The sequence below is a fragment of the Sander lucioperca genome, chromosome 12 (genome assembly GCF_008315115.2).
Source record: "Sander lucioperca isolate FBNREF2018 chromosome 12, SLUC_FBN_1.2, whole genome shotgun sequence".
NCBI classification, from domain to species: domain Eukaryota; kingdom Metazoa; phylum Chordata; class Actinopteri; order Perciformes; family Percidae; genus Sander; species Sander lucioperca.
Window position 1 is genome coordinate 16,726,201 of NC_050184.1, and position 18,196 is coordinate 16,744,396.

The window sequence follows — 18,196 nt, forward strand, 5'->3', positions numbered from 1 at the left end:
TACACATCAACCTTATCGAGCCCAGTTGTACAGCTACTATTTTATCCTACATGATCAAAACAGAGGCCACACGTAGCCAAATGTTGCACTTGAGTCGAGAGGCAAAGTCCTCTCAAAGAGAGGAAATAGAATATTCTCAGTTCTGTGGAAATCATATTTTTGAAGGAAGGAAAGAAAGCAATATCTATGTAGCTTAATTTCAGATGATGGTTCATTTTCCATGGTCCAGATGGTTCATAATTGTAGAGCCAATAATCACTGATGTGTGTGTCATGCAAGAGAGACAATAAAAACAAATGGAATGGTTAAAGTTGTCATATTGACATTTAAGGTGTGTTAATTGATTCACGGCATCAACTTATGCATTGAGGAATATGCAAGAAAACATTCCACCTTAAAGGTGCACTATGAGTTCCTGTATGGTTGTTAACTAGTAAATATGAAAAGGCAGCAAATCATCCTCTCATTTTAGAGTTATAATTAACTTGTGTATCTAAACTTGTGTGTCATAGGTGCGCTCTGGTACTCAAACAAATAGCACTACAACCCTGTTTGAAACAGGTGTGCCGTACCAACTGACTCAAGAATACGGGGCACCAGCTGAAGACGTTGCTTCTCTCATATGTAGGCAACACATATCTTTAAGGCACATTTCACTTATTGTAACTGTTACATACATCAACAACCTGCTGGTGATATTCTTCCGACTGTGAGAAAATGCCCTTCTTCTTAAATAGGAAAACTATTCATGTTTCCGGCCCCAGGGCCAATGTCTTTTGCAGTTCGTTTGGCTGACAGGCTGTCACAGAGGAATAAAACATATAGCATTACTTATAATAATTCAGCTGGTCACAGTTTTTCATCATACCGCCTAGCACTAATGTTTGCATGTAGTATTAAGCATTTGAATACTGATTTAAATCGATTACCATAGCAAAGATCAAGGTATCAAAGCTTCTAATCATTCAGGTGAGCCCTAAGTCAGGGTATTTTAAGGTTTAAGTCAAATAATGCATATAGGTTTATTACATAGGTTACAGGCCCTCTATCATCACTGGTGTATCCAATACTGGAGCTTAATATTTGTCATTAACACTGATTAAAATGTATAATTATTTTTCCTTTCTCACTTTGTGCCCTACAGTGAGGTGCGAGGCTTCTTTGGTCAGGGCTTACTGTGCACACATACACTCACCTTGAAGATTATTAGGAACACCCTACTAATAGCGTATTTGACCCCCTTTCGCCTTCAGAACTGCTTTAATTCTTTGTGGCATTGATTCAACAAGGTGCTGGAAACATTCTCTAGAAATGTTGGCCCATATTGATAGGATAGCATCTTGCAGTTGATGGAGACTGGTGGGATGCACATCCAGGGCACGAAGCTCCCGTTTCACCACATCCCAAAGATGTTCTATTGGGTTGATATCTGGTGACTGTGGGGGGCCATTTTAGTACGGTGAACTCATTGTCATGTTCAAGAAACCAATTTGAAAGTATTGGAGCTTTGTGACATGGTGCATTACCCTGCTGGAAGTAGTCATCAGAGGATGGGTACATGGTGGTCATAAAGGGATGGACATGGTCAGAAACAATGCTCAGGTAGGCTGTGGCATTTAAACGATGCCCAATTGGTACTAAGGGGCCTAAAGTGTGCCAAGAAAACATCCCCCACACCATTACACCACCACCACCAGCCTGCCCAGTGGTAACAAGGCATGACGGATCCATGTTCTCATTCTGTTTACGCCAAATTCTGACTCTACCATCTGAATGCCTCAACAGAAATCGAGACTCATCAGACCATGCAACATTTTTCCAGTCTTGAAAGGTCCAATTTTGGTGAGCTTGTGCAAATTGTAGCCTCATTTTCCTATTTTTAGTGGAGATGAGTGGTACCCGGTGGGGTCTTCTGCTGGTGTAGCCCATCCGCCTCAAGGTTGTTCGTGTTGTGGCTTCACAAATGCTTGGCTGCATGCCTCGGCTGTAACAAGTGGTTATTTGAGTCAAAGTTGATCTTCTATCAGCTGGAATCAGTCGGCCCATTCTCCTCTGACCTCTAGCATCAACAAGGCGTTTTCGCCCACAGGACTGATGCATACTGGATGTTTTTCCTTTTTCAGACCATTCTTTGTAAACCCTAGAAATGGTTGTGCATGAAAATCCCAGTAACTGAGCAGATTGGAAAATACTCAAACCAGCCCTTCTGGCACCAACAACCATGCCACGCTCAAAGTTGCTTAGATCACCTTTCTTTCCCATTCTGACATTCACTTTGGAGTTCAGGAGATTGTCTAGACCTGGACAACACCCCTAAATGCATTGAAGCAGCTTCCAAGTGATTGGTTGATTAGATAATTGCATTAACGAAAAATTGAACAGGTGTTCCTAATAATCTTCAAGGTGAGTGTATTACCCACTTCCTAATCACGCATTTCCAGACCTTCCTCCACAGCGCTGTGGAGGAGGGTCTGCCTAGTCCACACAGCATTCCGGGATGGGAGAAAAACGTGGTCTGGTTAATTGGCATTTCTTTAAACAAATTACAATCGTCATGGCAGTGCTAAGTGCTGCACTGAGCCCCAGTGCCATTGCAAAATAGCCTCAGGAAGGAACTTGTTTTGGTGGAACATGTGTACGTTCAAAGGTTGTTTTAGTCGTGCAACAGAAAACTCAGATTTGACAGATAGTCTAGCTAGCTGTCTGGATTTACCCTGCAGAGATCTGAGGAGCAGTTAACCATAGTCCTCATAAATCCACCGGAGTTTAAAATTACAACACAAAGAAAGTGCAAGGTGATGGATATCCGGCCCGAAAAGAAGGACATCCGGCGGATTTTCGTGTGGCACCGTAGCAATCCTCGAAGTGGAAGGTCGTGGATATAGACTAACCACTTCACAACGATAGCGGGAAAAAAGACATTTTCGAAACCCACACAAACAAAAAAACAAATCTTATTGCACTTTTTAGTTTTCCAAATTAATTTAAATCATTAAATTAAATCATTGAAGAAAAGGATGACACATAGACAGCATTACAAATTGTCAAATGCTTTATAGCATCAGCAAGACTAAAGAATTGTGCAGCTCTAAAGCAGGGCTAATCTGAGAAAAGTCCAGAACAAGTGCGTCATGGCCCTTTTATGTGAAATTGTGGGACAGCTGCTGATATTCCTTCAATAAGTGCTTCAATAACATCCACTTGACATTTGAGCATTTTGAAATGGTCCACTGCTACATGAATGATTTACCAGGGACTCTATGGTGAGTAGATTGTTCTAAAGACAAGGGACAGGTACTGCTGAGAGAGCTCCAACTGAGATAGTGCGTGTTCTGAATAGGGTGTTTTTATATTACTTACTAGGTGCCCAGGGATCACACCAAGGTTGTGGGCTATTGATTCAGGTGTACTGTGAAACTGGACGAGACAGAACGGTTGCAACAATTTAAAGAAATGTCAAAGTTGGAGCTGACATATATGGGAAGGTCGGGGTTAAGGGTCCTTTGTTCACTTCAGTATGGATATGCTTTAGCCGAAGATTCTTAAATTAAGCTACTGATATGATGGGACAGATTCTGGGAGGCACAGGAAATTATAAAAAGGGTAATGTCAGGGCAGGGAGAAATCCTCGGTCTGGTATAGTTGCTGAAATAATTTTTTTTGTTTTCTAACAAGCATCTACAGTGGTCACACACCGGATAAATGTGTGGATGACATGATATAAGATCATGGCATATTCATATGTTATATTTACTATGATGAAAATCATAGTAAACTTGTGATGTGATGTGATTTAGTTAATTTTATTGTGTACTGTCTGAATATTTGGAGGAAATTTTTATGCTTTGGCAAAATTGTTATTGAATTTTCTTAATGCCTTTACAGAGTGTGTGACACAAGAAATACTGTATAGATTTGTGTGCATTTACATTTTTTCTCAATCAATCAATTGATTTTTTGTCACGTTAAATTATATAAAATACAACCATAATGTTATCTGGATGCCGCAAAGCGCCACAATGTGAACACACTCAAAAGTGAATGGTTTAATGCATTTAAAAAAAAAAAAAAAAAAAATATATATATATATATATATATATAAAATGTATATCTTCATTTGTATGATTTGTATCATCATTTAAAACAGGGAAAGAAGACTTAGACACCTGTGAAGTCTAAATATCACCAGAAACATGCCAGGATTATGCATTCATGAGCGCACACACACACACACACACACACACACACACACACACTCAAAATGCCAATTTGGTGTTGTGATGTCGACTCCTGAAAATAATGAAACTTTGGAAGAAATAATAAGAAATGATTCATAAAAGCACAAGGTGAAGCAAGGGTTAGCAAGAAAAAGTCTCCAATAAATTGTGTCCTTGCTGTCTGACGCCCATTGAAACATACACACACAATCAACATTCACCCAATCTTCTAAATGTCCAGGCCTAACATCCTTACAGCCCTGCTGATTTGTATTGTGGTGCAGAAATATTTATCCCGTCCCCAATCAGCTGCATATTTGCCGTCTTGAACACATGTCATTCCTCCTGAATGAATGACTTGAATTAGTCAGTCAGGGAATCTCTGCAACGTGGCAACCAGCAACCGACAGAGCCTATGAGAGCTCAAACAAAGACGTTATAATAAACTAAGAGAAGAAAGGATCTTTTCAGAAAGTAATTCGGATCAGTTTGTTCAACCCAAAGCTTTGTTCTTTCGAACGGCTCTTTCGTGTATGACAACACTACTGGCAGCCAAAAGGTCTTCGGTTGGGAGGGGAAATTTGGGTGGCTTCAATTAAAACATCAATCACTTACAACCTTGAGTGCATTCTAATTTTGCGTCCAACATTAGAGGTGCAGGTGTGTAGGAGTTTTTCATTCAGGAGATTGTTTCTTGCTGGAGACAATCACAAAAATGGCACGCTGACGGCTGCAAACCATAAGCTTACCACATGGAGAACACTATTGAAGACAAAGACGCTGAAAGATGATTCTTCTTTTCCCACAACACAACTTCTGTAAATACACCTTTTAAAACCTGAACTACAACAAGGAAGAGCGGGGCTGGCCTGACGAGGATGCCGATGGAGCACGCGGAGCAGCGGACAGAGAGAGACGGAGTGATGACCGAAGAAAGCAGTCATCTTCAGACGTGAAACCATGCAGTGTTTGGGCGAGTCAGTTTGACACAGCACAACCTCTCTAGAAGTAGGAAAGACACACACTGATACAGGCAAGTTTAGTATCATTCTCACGTTAAAGGGGAACTATGCAGTTTCTTTAGCTTAATTTACCTTAACTGAACAGCTTCGGAGTCCTTGGAATGGTTATATAACTTTTTTTTCGGGTTGAATGGTAGTCGTCGCGCTTCCCCCTAGCGCCTATGAGCGTAAAAACCACCTTTGCAACTTGAGAGTTGCTCATATTATGCTTTTTGGCTTTTTCCCTTTCCTTTATTGTGTTATATATCTTTTTTGTGCACATTATAGGCCCAAAGGCCACCCCAAAGGGACTTACCATCTCCAACAGAAAACACTGTTCACAAACTGCTCCAAACAGCTTTGTTGTAGTCCAGCCTTTACTTACTGAGTCATTTTGTAACACGTTACGTAACCCTTGCAACTTTGGGCCAGCGGGCCGCCAGTCTCAGCATCAGGAAGAATCACGTGATATCAGGTCTCGCGATGTAACGAATTGCTTCACGGCACTGCACACATACATGCCCCCATTCAGGAACCGGCTAGCTATAAGAACAAGGTAGCAATGGAGTTTTTCACACTATCGTCATGGCTGAGCCGGCAAAAAAGAAGCAGAAAGCTAGGAAAGCTTTGTCGGAGGAACAGAGAAAGAAGAAACGGCAGACTGACGAGCGAGGAGTCAGACACAAGTAAACATAGGAGCTGCCAAATATCTATTCTGAAGCTGTAGGGGGAGCTCTATAGAGAAACCTGCGAGCAAAAAGCCAGAAAACTGTGAAGAAGTGGCCAAAACTGCATAGCGCCCCTTTCAACGCAACACGCAGGAAAAAGGAGACAGGGGGATAAATGGTACCCGCAAGGTTAGCCTTTCGTAGCTGTGTTCCTTTGTGTCATGAGCCCAGATTAGCGTAGCTTTGTAACACTATTATGATTTGAAGTGATTGCTTTAATCAAAACATGCTGTCTGCTGCCATTTCTCAGCTTTTGGTGCGCTGAATATTGATGACATGCTGATCTTCTAATCCTTCTTGATCCATTTCAGCCTGTAAGGCCCTTTGTAGTTCTTTCCAGACCTGTGAATTCTTCACTGCTGCATCAGTGCACCTGTGTCCTACAAGGTCCCTGAGATTACACAATTAATAGCACTATGAATGCTCTCAGTGCTTCAACAAGACAGACTCTTTGTGGCTGTGTTTCCACCATGTCTGTGAAATTCAAAATATTTAATTAATTAATGAATTAATTAATTAAGGTATAACGACACCTCAAGTGCAGCCAAATACTAAAATACAGAGTATCAATCCGGTGAAGCTGCTGCTTCTGTCTAGGGATCAGAATTGCCAGTGTATGATTAAGTTCTCCTTTTCAATGTCAATTGTTCCAGCTCCTCTGTAATTAGGAAGGAATAGGCCCTCTTGGCCCGAGGTACATCAGTGTTGCAAGACACAAGAAAACACGCAGGTGGTAATTCACTGAACATCTTGATGGATATCATCATCTACCTCTTCCGCACCTCTATGTGTTGCCGTTCTCAAAATCTCTTCACTTCGGAAAACAACAACAAACTTCGAGCTAGCAAGCTACACACTAAAAAGTTTTGAAGAAAATGCGGATTGTGTAATAAGGCAGGTCTGCTTGGTTCTTTCTGGGAATTACTGTAAAGGTTTACAAAGAATATGTTTACGGCATTTACTATCTAGCTAGGACATTTTGGGACCGATTGGCGGGGATTTGCTACAGACTAAGGCTATGTTTAGACGGAAACGATCTGAAGAGAAAACGCAAAAGTGGCGTTGCGTTCTCACTTTTTATTCCGCGTTTACGAGCGTTATAGGGGGGAAATCTGCGTGCATATGGTGACGCAAAAGTGTGTGAAATGCGATCCACCAAGTCCGCGCGCCTGCGTAGAACCTTCCTTCTACTTGTCTCCCTGTCTTCCTCCTCTCTCCCTCTCCTCTCCATAGTAGCGCCAAGCGAACAACAAAAGCTGACAATTTTGTCTGGACAGACGAGGAGGTGGAGTTATTGCAACCAAACAATGCACATACAGACACACACGCGGCACACACATGCGGCACATATACACACACACACACACACACACACACACACACACACACACACACACACACACACACACACACACACGCACACTCTTGCACAGTGCGTTTTTACCCTTTAGACGGGAACGCGACGTTGGAGCGTTTTTAAGATTTCCACTCTGGAGGGTGGTTTCACTATTTTGCGTTTTTAAGCTCAACTTGACTTTACTCGCCTTTTTTGGTTTTCCATTATGAAAAAAAAGTCCCTGGTACCTGCCAACAGGTACTTTTTTAAGTATCACTTCCGTCGAGGTTCCAAGCGAGCTGAGGTGATACCAAAAGGTGATGTGAAAACCTGCAGACTACTGATTGGTCAGAGAGAATCGTCACTAATCACTGCGTCATCATTGCTAGTGACAGACGCATGGGGCAGACGGGGGTGTTCTGAACAAACCCGCCATTTTTAAATAGTTTAGCCAGCGGTGTTTTGTTTTTTTTTGCTGCCTCTAGCTTCTTTTGAAACAAAGGTTGTCTTCTGGCTGTCAGCCACATGCAGAGAATCAAAACCAACACACCTTCGGCGTTCTGTGTCGCGTTAGGTCACGGCAGTTTCCTGCGGCGTCGCTATGATGACTAGCCACGCTCGCCTCACGCATGAGGCGTTACTAAATCTGCAATGGAAAATAGAGGACAGGGCACCGCGGCCAAGTCGAGCCGAGCTGAGTAGAGCTGGTACTACCAGTGGGCGCCAAAAAGGGACCTCGTCTGGAGAAGGAGAAGCTCCTTCTCCTGACCACGGCCTTTTTCAGTAACCTGCGGCGAGAAGTGGAGGACTTTTAGAGACTTTTAGAAGATCCTGGATACGCAGGACTTTCCTCCACTGAAGGGATGCTCCCACCTTCAAATACTGGCCCAATTATGCTTATTTGCAGATTGTGGGATTTTCACAACTGAATAAATACCACACATATAAACAGAAAACTGCCTTGCTAGCTCAATCTTGTTGAATTTCTTCATGGACGGATTCAGCTACCATGTCTGGGAACTTTACACGCAGGTTATTTTTTAAAGTGCTCATATTAAGTCCACCCCAAAGGGACTTACCATCTCCAACAGAAAACACTGTTCACAAACTGCTCTGAACAGCTCTGTTGTAGTCCAGCCTTTACTTCAGAGACAAACGTGCATCATTTTGTAACACATTATAATGCTCGCCTAGCTGCTAGCGTGGCACGCCCTCATACTCTGTTTCTGACTGGCTAGTAGTCCTTACCTAGCTACTGCGCATGTGCGACTTCCAACAAAGATGGAATAGACGTGTGATGCCTCACTCTGTAGCTAAAACAGAGAGCTCAACACACAGGGTGAAAAGAGGAGCTGCAGCAATGTGCAGTACAAAAATATGGTGTTTTTTTTTTTTTTAAATTAAACCATGTAAACCTAACCTGATATAACCTCTTAATACAATTATGAACCTGAGCATAATATGAGCACTTTAACATAGCGCCATGTCACCGACACTGAATACACACCTTCAAGTGGATGACCCTGTGATAATGGAAATGCAAATCCTTTCCGTGCTGGGCTGATGCCGAGCCAAGCCAGCACATGTGTATGGAAAACCACCATAACACTTTAAATTTAAATGTTTTTAAATTGTTACCAACAGATCCAACTTCTCCATTAAATCATATCACCCACATTTTGCATAATTTCTTCCTGTTCCAGAAAATTACAAAGACTACATATATACTGGTTGAAGTCAATATTAAATCAGATGCAGCAGAAATCAAATGAAGATGAAAACTAAGATTTTCAATTAAACTGAGCATGACACGTCTCTCTGTGAAAGGGCAGGCTGTATAGCGCTCCGCTAATTTGATTTTATATATACAGGAAATGGGCTGCCTCCAAATAAAATATTCACTAAAAACATAAAGATGAGAGGAAAAATAATATTTGTCCTTTTGTTTCAAGTCTGGGAAGCATCTATTTTGAAAAAAAAAAGCAAAGGCAATACTGCGAAAAGTACAGGGCATACAAGATAATGTTGATTAATTGCGAACGGAGTCCATTTGTATTCATGGAATCCTGTCAGGACAAATAAGCCCGGGACTTGTGGACCCTCTGTCCTGTCTAAGGGGTTATTGAGTCTAATATTCTAAATTGAGCTGTTTGTGGGTAAGGCAAATACGTACGTGTACAAGATCAGGTGTAAGCTCATCTGCTGTTTTTTTTTTAAATTTTTTTTTTTTACAGGGATGACCGCTACCTGGAATTCTGTGACAACTCCCCTGTCCATTGTCCTGTCAAGTCAGAGAACATTGCGCAGTCTTGCTATGTATTTTAGATAGCTAGCTAGCTAGATAGCTAGATAGATAGATAGATAGATAGATAGATAGATAGATAGATAGATAGATAGATTGCTATGTATTTTAGATAGCTAGATAGCTAGCTAGCTAGATAGCTAGATAGATAGATAGATAGATAAATAGATAGATTTCCCAAATTGGGAAACTAATTTGTAACAAGCAGCAAGTTACAAGGACACACATACACTCACTCACACACATACAGAAAAAAACAAGAAATATGCTAGAAATAATAAATAAGATAAAAAACAAGAACAACAGAATAACTACTGAAAAAAATACTTATTCATTCTGATTGCTCTCCCTTGTTGCACTCCTTACACATAATCAGCAGTGATCCATTTCTCAATACTGTAGCACTCCTTACCTCCCTGATTTCTTTACTGATTCTTTGTGTGTTTACATTTCCTTAGCATATTCTACTTTTCATAACTCTGCCAACTACTTCCATCCGTCCCAACTCGCTTCTTGATCCGTCTTTTCCCATCTCAGTTTTACTTGTAACAGTATTTAAACAGTGTGGTATTAGTGCCTATTAGCACCTGTCATTAATCAGCTCATTCCCTATCCTTTATATTTACTGCGTCTCTTCTCCCACTCTTCCCCAGATTGTTGTCTAAACTACTGTGGTAGTCATACTCTTCAGGCCTCTTTAGTCTAGTGAATTCAGAGAACTATATCCATGCTTTTATCTAGCCGGATTTTAACGGTCTGTTCCCCTGTGTGCCAGGACAACACGTTCTCACTCCCAACTTGTAAAATACTGACGCGTTGGCCAGGATCATCTGCCTGCAAGCTAACCCTCAGATAACTTCAGCCTGCCCACGCCATGCACTCACCCTTGTCCACCCGTCTGCCATCCACCATTGCCCCTCTGCCTCAGCCAGCCATCTTCTTCCCTCTACTCCACCTTAATTCCCTATTGACCGATAATAAACCTTTTTAAACTTCACCTACTGCTGTGTCAGTGTCATAAAGACAGCCTAATGTAAGCAGCTATTTTTCATTTATTTTGTCATCTACAAATGAAATGATCTTCTCCTTTATCTGAACATTCGGATCCTGAATGTTGTCTCTCGCTCTAGCCCGCAGTATCATATTATTTTCCGTCTAATCTTTTAATAAAGATGGAGCTCCCAAACAATTCTTTGAGAACACAATGCAGTATAATGCACTCACTGAAAGAAAAACCATCAGTCAACATTGTTCATCCTTCTTATTCAGAGCAAGAGAAATGAAGCATTTGTATTACTCGCTTTGTTTAATGTTGGAATGTAAAAACATTCCAACATTAAACAAAGCGAGTAATACAAATGCTTCTTACAGGAACTAAAAGTAATTATACTAATCAAATCATTCTTATCAGTGGTAGCATACGTCATGTTGAGAAAGATTTTCAATTTAGTTTTTTTATTCTTTGTTTTCCATACTTATTTTTTTCTGTTGAGATCCGTGTTGAATTATAATGTGTTTTCTAAAGGTACAGAACATCCTCAACAAAGTACAAAACAAAGAAAATAGTCCATATGGGATGTCCATCTGTTAGGAAGCCTCTGTCTCGACTGTTCACATGCATTGTTCACGTACGTGTATTGCTTCTTCAACAATGTAAAATAGAGCCCTACTATTAAGTAACCCAATGCGCACTTTAATTGCATGGATCCACCCATTCTCACCTGACTTCACTCACTCCTAATCAATGGTCTAATCCAGGGGTCTTCGACGATTTTAAAGCCAAGGACCCCTTAACTGAGAGAGACACAGCAGGGACCCCCTACCACATATATTGTATAAAATTAAGTTGCATATTAAAATGGGCCTACAGAGACATGTAGGGTGGCCTAAAGTCTTTATACATACATTTGTTTTCCCATATAATACTAAGCTATTAAAATAGCCTAATAAATGTTGCCGTGGTTTTATAAATCATGTTTTAATATTAAAACATACATGTGGTACAGTGAATCCTTAGGATGATCCTTAGGCTACCTTAGTGACTACAGTACCTTATCTATAGGCCAGTAAGCCTATCATCAGTGGGGATTTATATTTGCTAATAATATATAATTTGCTAGTAATTACTATAATAAGTTCGCCAGCTCAGGATCGCCCAGAATTGTACCATCAAGAGAACTATGAAAAAAGAAATGAACAGAAATGAAAATAAACTTTCCGAAATAGATTCCCCTCCATGATGGTGCTAGATGAAAAGATGCCTTTGTTACAGGCCTCAAGCATGAGTAACCTGTTAACAGATAAATATGCCCTGTTTTGATTCAGGAAAAGAAGAGACGGGATAATTAAGTTGTGCTCGTTCAGCAGGCTGTTCTCTGTCTTTATTAACAGGATTTATAACTTTCTCTTTTCTTTTTCTCTCATTTTAACAAACTTCACATCTTTTTCATATTAAACTTCTTATTCACAAATTTCACAAATTTACCATTCACATTGCAACACAAAAGGATCATATTTTTAACCACTGAAATAACATAGGATATTCTATGAACTTACAAATCTGTTTTTAAGTCACACAGTACTGAATATTACCAACATTGTTGTAACCTAATGTGTTCTATGACATTCTAGCTGTAGTTAAGCATATTAACTTGCTTCTCCTTTCACCCTGCATACCACATTTATCAAACCTTAATAAACAATACATGTTTACAAATACACACTTTGAGACCAGAGTTGTGGTAGAAATAACTAAAAGTACGACATGACGGCTGCCATCTTGTGACTTCGTTTAGCTACATACCGGAGCTAGGAAAACTCTGCCAGTGTACAGAAATTACAAGTTTCTAACCCAAATCAAACACACATTTTCTACCTCAAACTTTCTCAGATAATGTTCCAAATGGTTTCATAGTGCTTCGAAACATATTTTGGTGTAGTAACACACACTTACTAACCTGTTTTGATTCAGGAAAAGAAGAGACGGGATAATTTAGTTGTGCTCGATCAGCAGGCTGTCCTCTGTCTGAGGGACGGAAGCCTCGGCCGTTGTTACAACTAACGCTCACCTAACGATACTCTCCCTTGTGGCGTAAGTGCATAATTACACTTGTAAAAGTATAAACTGAAAATACATGTAAACCTGGTCTCTTTCACAGAAAAATACATATAATAAGATTTCAAACATAACAATTGTGACCATACATTTTTGGGTGTCACACCTTAATTCACTCAAAGTCACTTCTCTTCATGGTGCATTCTGGGACACCTCGTTAAACTCATGGTGCAATCAATTGCACCTTGCAAACTCCGATAAAGTCAAACTGTTGTTGTAAAGTACCCTTCTGCCATCAAGTGACTCTTAATGTGGCATTGCCATTTGTTGAAAAAAGAAATCGTGACGTTTAAAATCAAAAGTGGATTTAGATAATTGTGACACTCACGCAATGTACTGACTTACTTACAGATAAGTTCAGAACAGCTTTTTGTAGTGGCAGATTTACCAGCTGTCAACCATCAGGACTGAGTGCTCAGTTCTACAGTATGTGTCATATTTGACAGTGAAGCGTATTACTGCTGCACAACAACTGCCAGAGCTGCATCACTGCCTTTGATAGCAAGACAGACAGCGCCACATTAATGAGGCAATCAATATGCAGCTGTTACAACAGGACGTGCATGTTTAATTTGGCTTATACGGTACCAGTTGACAACTAGGGGCTACATGAACTATAATACTTCTCCAACAAAGGTTTGAATTGGAGATGAGGAGGCACAATTAAGCATGAATTTCTGCAGTGTGAAAGAAAACCTATTTTCCTTACTTTGTAGTTTTCCCTATCTTTGAAGTTTTCACTCTCAGTTTGAGTTTTCACTTGCTGTAAAGTATTCTGCTGTGTTGTTTCCTGAAGCATGTATGTGTTGTTCTCTGGCAGATCTTCTGTTTGATGTTGTGCAAAGTCTGTTTATTGGCCAGATCATCATCATTATAAATACTTTGTGAGAAGACATCGTACAGCATATTTATTCCTTGAAAATATTGTATCTACAAAAGGTGGGCCCAACAGAAAAAGTTTGGGAACCACTGTGTTAAAGAGACATTTGAACTAAACACTGACAATTGCCTTGTTCATGGACTAATAGCGGTGCATGAATGAAATACTGATGTGTTGAATGTATTAGATTAATTTACTTATTGATCAAAGATGCCAGAGCAGTTCTGGATCGTTCCGGGCCCACTTTAACCCCTGGTTGAATCAGGTCCTCAGCAGAGGTAGCCTAGTTTTGTGGATGTGTGCATGGTTTGCGCTACTTATACTCTCCCTTCAAATGCAGTAGTGTGCTGGAACCTCAATGTCTGACACACACCAGAGACGGACAGCCACGCTGGCTGATGGATTTTATTTACTATTGAACTGTTTACCGAACTGTTTCGAGCAACACATTCTCACTCCCAGCGTGTCAAAAAGCGATGCTTGGTCAGGTGGCTTTGGCGTCACTGTTTGACGCTCTGGGTCGGGACTCATGGCGTCACTTTTTGGCCCATGGGTCGGGACGTACGTTTAACTGACATGCGGCACAAGAGCGGGACAGTTTGCTTTAGGAAAAGGTCGTGGGTGGTGTTACAAAATGTATGTTTCAGGTAGAACAAGAATGGGATGCAAATCCCAGGCTCCTGGGTGAATGTCCTGGTTTGTTTGACCCATAAACCACCCCAACCTGCCTCCTTATGCAAGTTTACGGTCTTTGGTATTACTCGCTATGGTTGTCGCTCTTAATACGTCATCTTACAGCGCCAAGGTTAGCTACTGCTCTGCCTGGTGCATCCCATACAGGCGTTAAAGGGTGATTTTTGCGTCTGTATCTGACGCTGAGAGGACGTCAGAATTTGACGAGTTGGGAGTGAGAACGGTTTGTTTCGGGAGTTTTGGAGTAGCATGACATGCACCAGAAAAGCCTAATACCCCAATAATGTTGCTTTAAAGCATGGATTTCATCAGCAGAGGTAATTAGTGTAATTAGTGTAATGAGCCATTAGTGTTATAAGTTAGTATGACAAACACGATTTGAGTTGCAACAACTTGCCACTGACTTTTAGTGGCCGTACTTTAAATTGGGCTTTTATTGTGGAGGGTAGAAACGGAAGAGGTGAAGATAGCATTACGCATCTAGGATGTATAATAACGCCATTCAACAGTGTGCTCCATGTAACACTTTTTCCACATCCGCATTTTTGCGGAGCATGTCTCCCGTATGTCGGTTCCACATGCTCGATGCAACCCCCAGTCCACCCTGTCTACCCAGGGGCGTCGGACTGGGGGGAAAAAGGGGACTGAGTACCCAGGGCCCTCATGATAGGGGGGCCCAAAAAGATGCTAGAATGAATAGCTATCGATGCAGGGAGGGGCCCATAGAAAATGCCTTTCTACATGGCCCAGAATTTTGTGCTACGCCCCGGTATGAACTACCTGTGAAAAGGTTGCTTTTAGGGTGAGCTAAACGGATTAAGCAAGATTAACGCTCTGGATCCGGAAAATACCATTACATAGATCAGTTACTGCTGGTGAGAAATAAAAGAAATAGTAACAGCTGGAAGAAGTCCAAACGTTTGTGTGTGTGGAATTCTACATGCTTGGTTCTCCATCACAGCTCTCGTACTTCTTGCTGCTCTTCTTGTTCCTTTTCTAAAACAGCTTTTTCTCTTTTTACTCTTCATCTGCCTCTTTATCTTCCTCATCCTCCCCCTACCATTACTCTCCTCAGTTCCTTCTCCACTATGACGTTCAAGCTGACCTTCGAGACATACTGCAGGACTGCACAGTTACACAATGTTCCCTCAGTAAGAGGGAACACAGCAGGTGGTGAGTAGTTTTGTTAAAAAGGGTCACTAATTTAAATTTAATTTAAACCTAGTTTTATGTTTTTGTTTTTTTTCTTTGGGATGGGTAGACAAATAATGGCAACTCAGACATGATAATAAGGTGGGCAGAAATTTTCAATTGATATGCGTTGATATATGTATGAATGGCAATAAACATGTCAATTGACACAGCTCTCAAAGAAACAATCCAGGACTAACATGTCTGATTGAGCAAACATTTGATCTGGAGCAAAGCTCAAAACTCTCAGATCAAATGTTTGCTCAATCAGACATGTTAGTGTGTTTTTTCTAAAGGGAACAGTTCAGTATCTCACTACAGCGCTCCTCAGTGTGCATGATGACAACAAGACAAGTATGACCAAAACTACTCAGAGGGTCAACATCTTGTTCATCATCAACGTAATTAAGGTTAACCTCTGTCACTGCCGTTAAACACATACAAATCCATGTAAAATAAAAATAAAATCTTTCAGAGCTTCAACATGTCTATCCATTTTAATCTTCTTTCATTATCTCTGCGCTCTACCAACACACAGGTGTGTGTTGGTAGAGCGCAAGATTAAAATGGATTGACATGTTGAAGCTCTGAAAGATTTTATTTGGGCTGTAACACCTATTACATTTCCCTAGGGGATTTGTATGTGTTTAATGGCAGTGACTGAGGTTTGGTCAAAGGCAAGAATCTGATGAAAAACATTTAGGGGGACGTCCACAGGTAAGAAAATGAGGTAAAAAGTAATGGTGCTTTTCCTCTGATTGTAGTAAAGCAGTAATGAAAGCAGCCTCTTTGTGGACAATGGTTACAGGATACTTTTATATGATTTTATTAAGAATAATGTGGAAGGTCAGAGAGCAAACAATAGAGATTGAATAACAGGGCGTTGGAATGCCATGCTTTTTTTCAATGCTGGTTAATTACCTTAATTACATTGATGATGAACAAGATGTTGACCCTCTGAGTAGTTTTGGTCATACTTGTCTTGTTGTCATCGTGCACACTGAGGAGCGCTGTAGTGAGATACTAAACTGTTCCCTAAAGAAAAAAAAGGATCTACAGACTATTAAATCTTAAATGGCACTTTCTCACTGGCAGTTCAGTCGGAATCACCTTGAATTTTTATTGCGACTGTCTAGTATTTGGACAACTTAAAGTAAGTGTGATTACAGGATTTTTTAAGTGTTGTGGCACAGGGGGGACCAATAATCAGTTGGGGAGGGTGATTTCTATGCTGTATTATGATAATAATACAGCATAGAAAATATGCTTAGAAATGTAGGAAATATTGGATAAGATAGAACATAATGTAATTCTGCTAAATAAAACATCACATTCATTATTAGTTTCACAATTGTCAGATTGACAGCACTCTAGCCCAATGGATGGGAATCATATTTCATCATATTGCCACCCCGTGCCCCCCTTCTAGCCCTGCCCCTGACTTAAAGCACTTTACGCTACAAACACTTTATATATATATATATATATAGTGTTTGTAGTGTACATTTACTCAAGTTCTGTACTTACGTACAAATGTTGAGGTACTTGTATATATTGTATGTTGTACTTTTTACTCCACTACATTGACAGCTTTAGTCACTAGTAACTCTACAAATGCACACAAAACACATGTAGTTTATAAAATCCCATGTTTTATTATAAATTAAACTAGCCAACAATATAACGGCCTACAAGTCTGAAATGATTAGACCATTAATCACTTAGTTGATTGACAGAACTGTTTGGATCGTTTCCAGTTTCTAAAATGTGAGTTTACTTTTTTACTTTTAATACTTTAAGTACCTTTTCCTGACGAAACTTACATACTTTTACTTAAGTAACATTTTCAATGCAGGACCTTTACTTGTAACAGAGTATTTTTACAGTGTGGTCTTAGTACTTTTACTTAAGTAAAGGATCTAAATACTTTTTCTTCCACCACTGAACAAAGGGTTATGTATATATCATTATAAAAAATATGAAGTGAGGTGGCTTCCCTGATATCTATAAAAGTGTGTTCCATAGCTTTGGGGCATAATTGACAGAGGCTACATCTCCCATTTTTCTTTCGGGCGTTGCTGGGAACCTCCAATAAATTATATATATATATATATAATAAATTAACTATTTGCCTTCAAATACACTGCGAGGTAGTCAAAGTCATAAAAGTGGAATGACATAAGAAAAGAGTATTGAACGCAGTGAGAAAAAACCTAAACCAGCTGATTCCACTTCTTAGTTCTCCTCCCTGTGCTTATTAGAATCAGCTGGGTTGGTGCAGGTTGGTAGGTTAGTACTTCCACCTCTGTAAGCAAGTAAATAAATAATTTGTTACTGAGCTGTCACACAAGAAACGGGTTAAATTATGAGGAAGAATAAAGGAGAAGAAAACACTGATCTAAGGGAACACAAGTGGGTTCAGGTTCTAAAGATGTATTATATCACCTATCTTTTATTCAACATCTAGCTTTCTTTACATTTAATTACATCCTGGTCAGATGTAAGCTATTCTATGTCGGTTGCCAGACAATGCACACATCCAGCACAAGCGAACATTAAAACATAAAAACTCATTTGCACACCAATATTCAATCACATGCATCTATAACCACACTAAGGTAAATGAAGCCACGGTATTCATCCTTTCATATGTAAAATATCAGAAATGAAAGCAAAACTAATCCCTTTTTTTTCTGACTATCAAAGATGTGTCCCGAGATGCGAGTCCTGTGT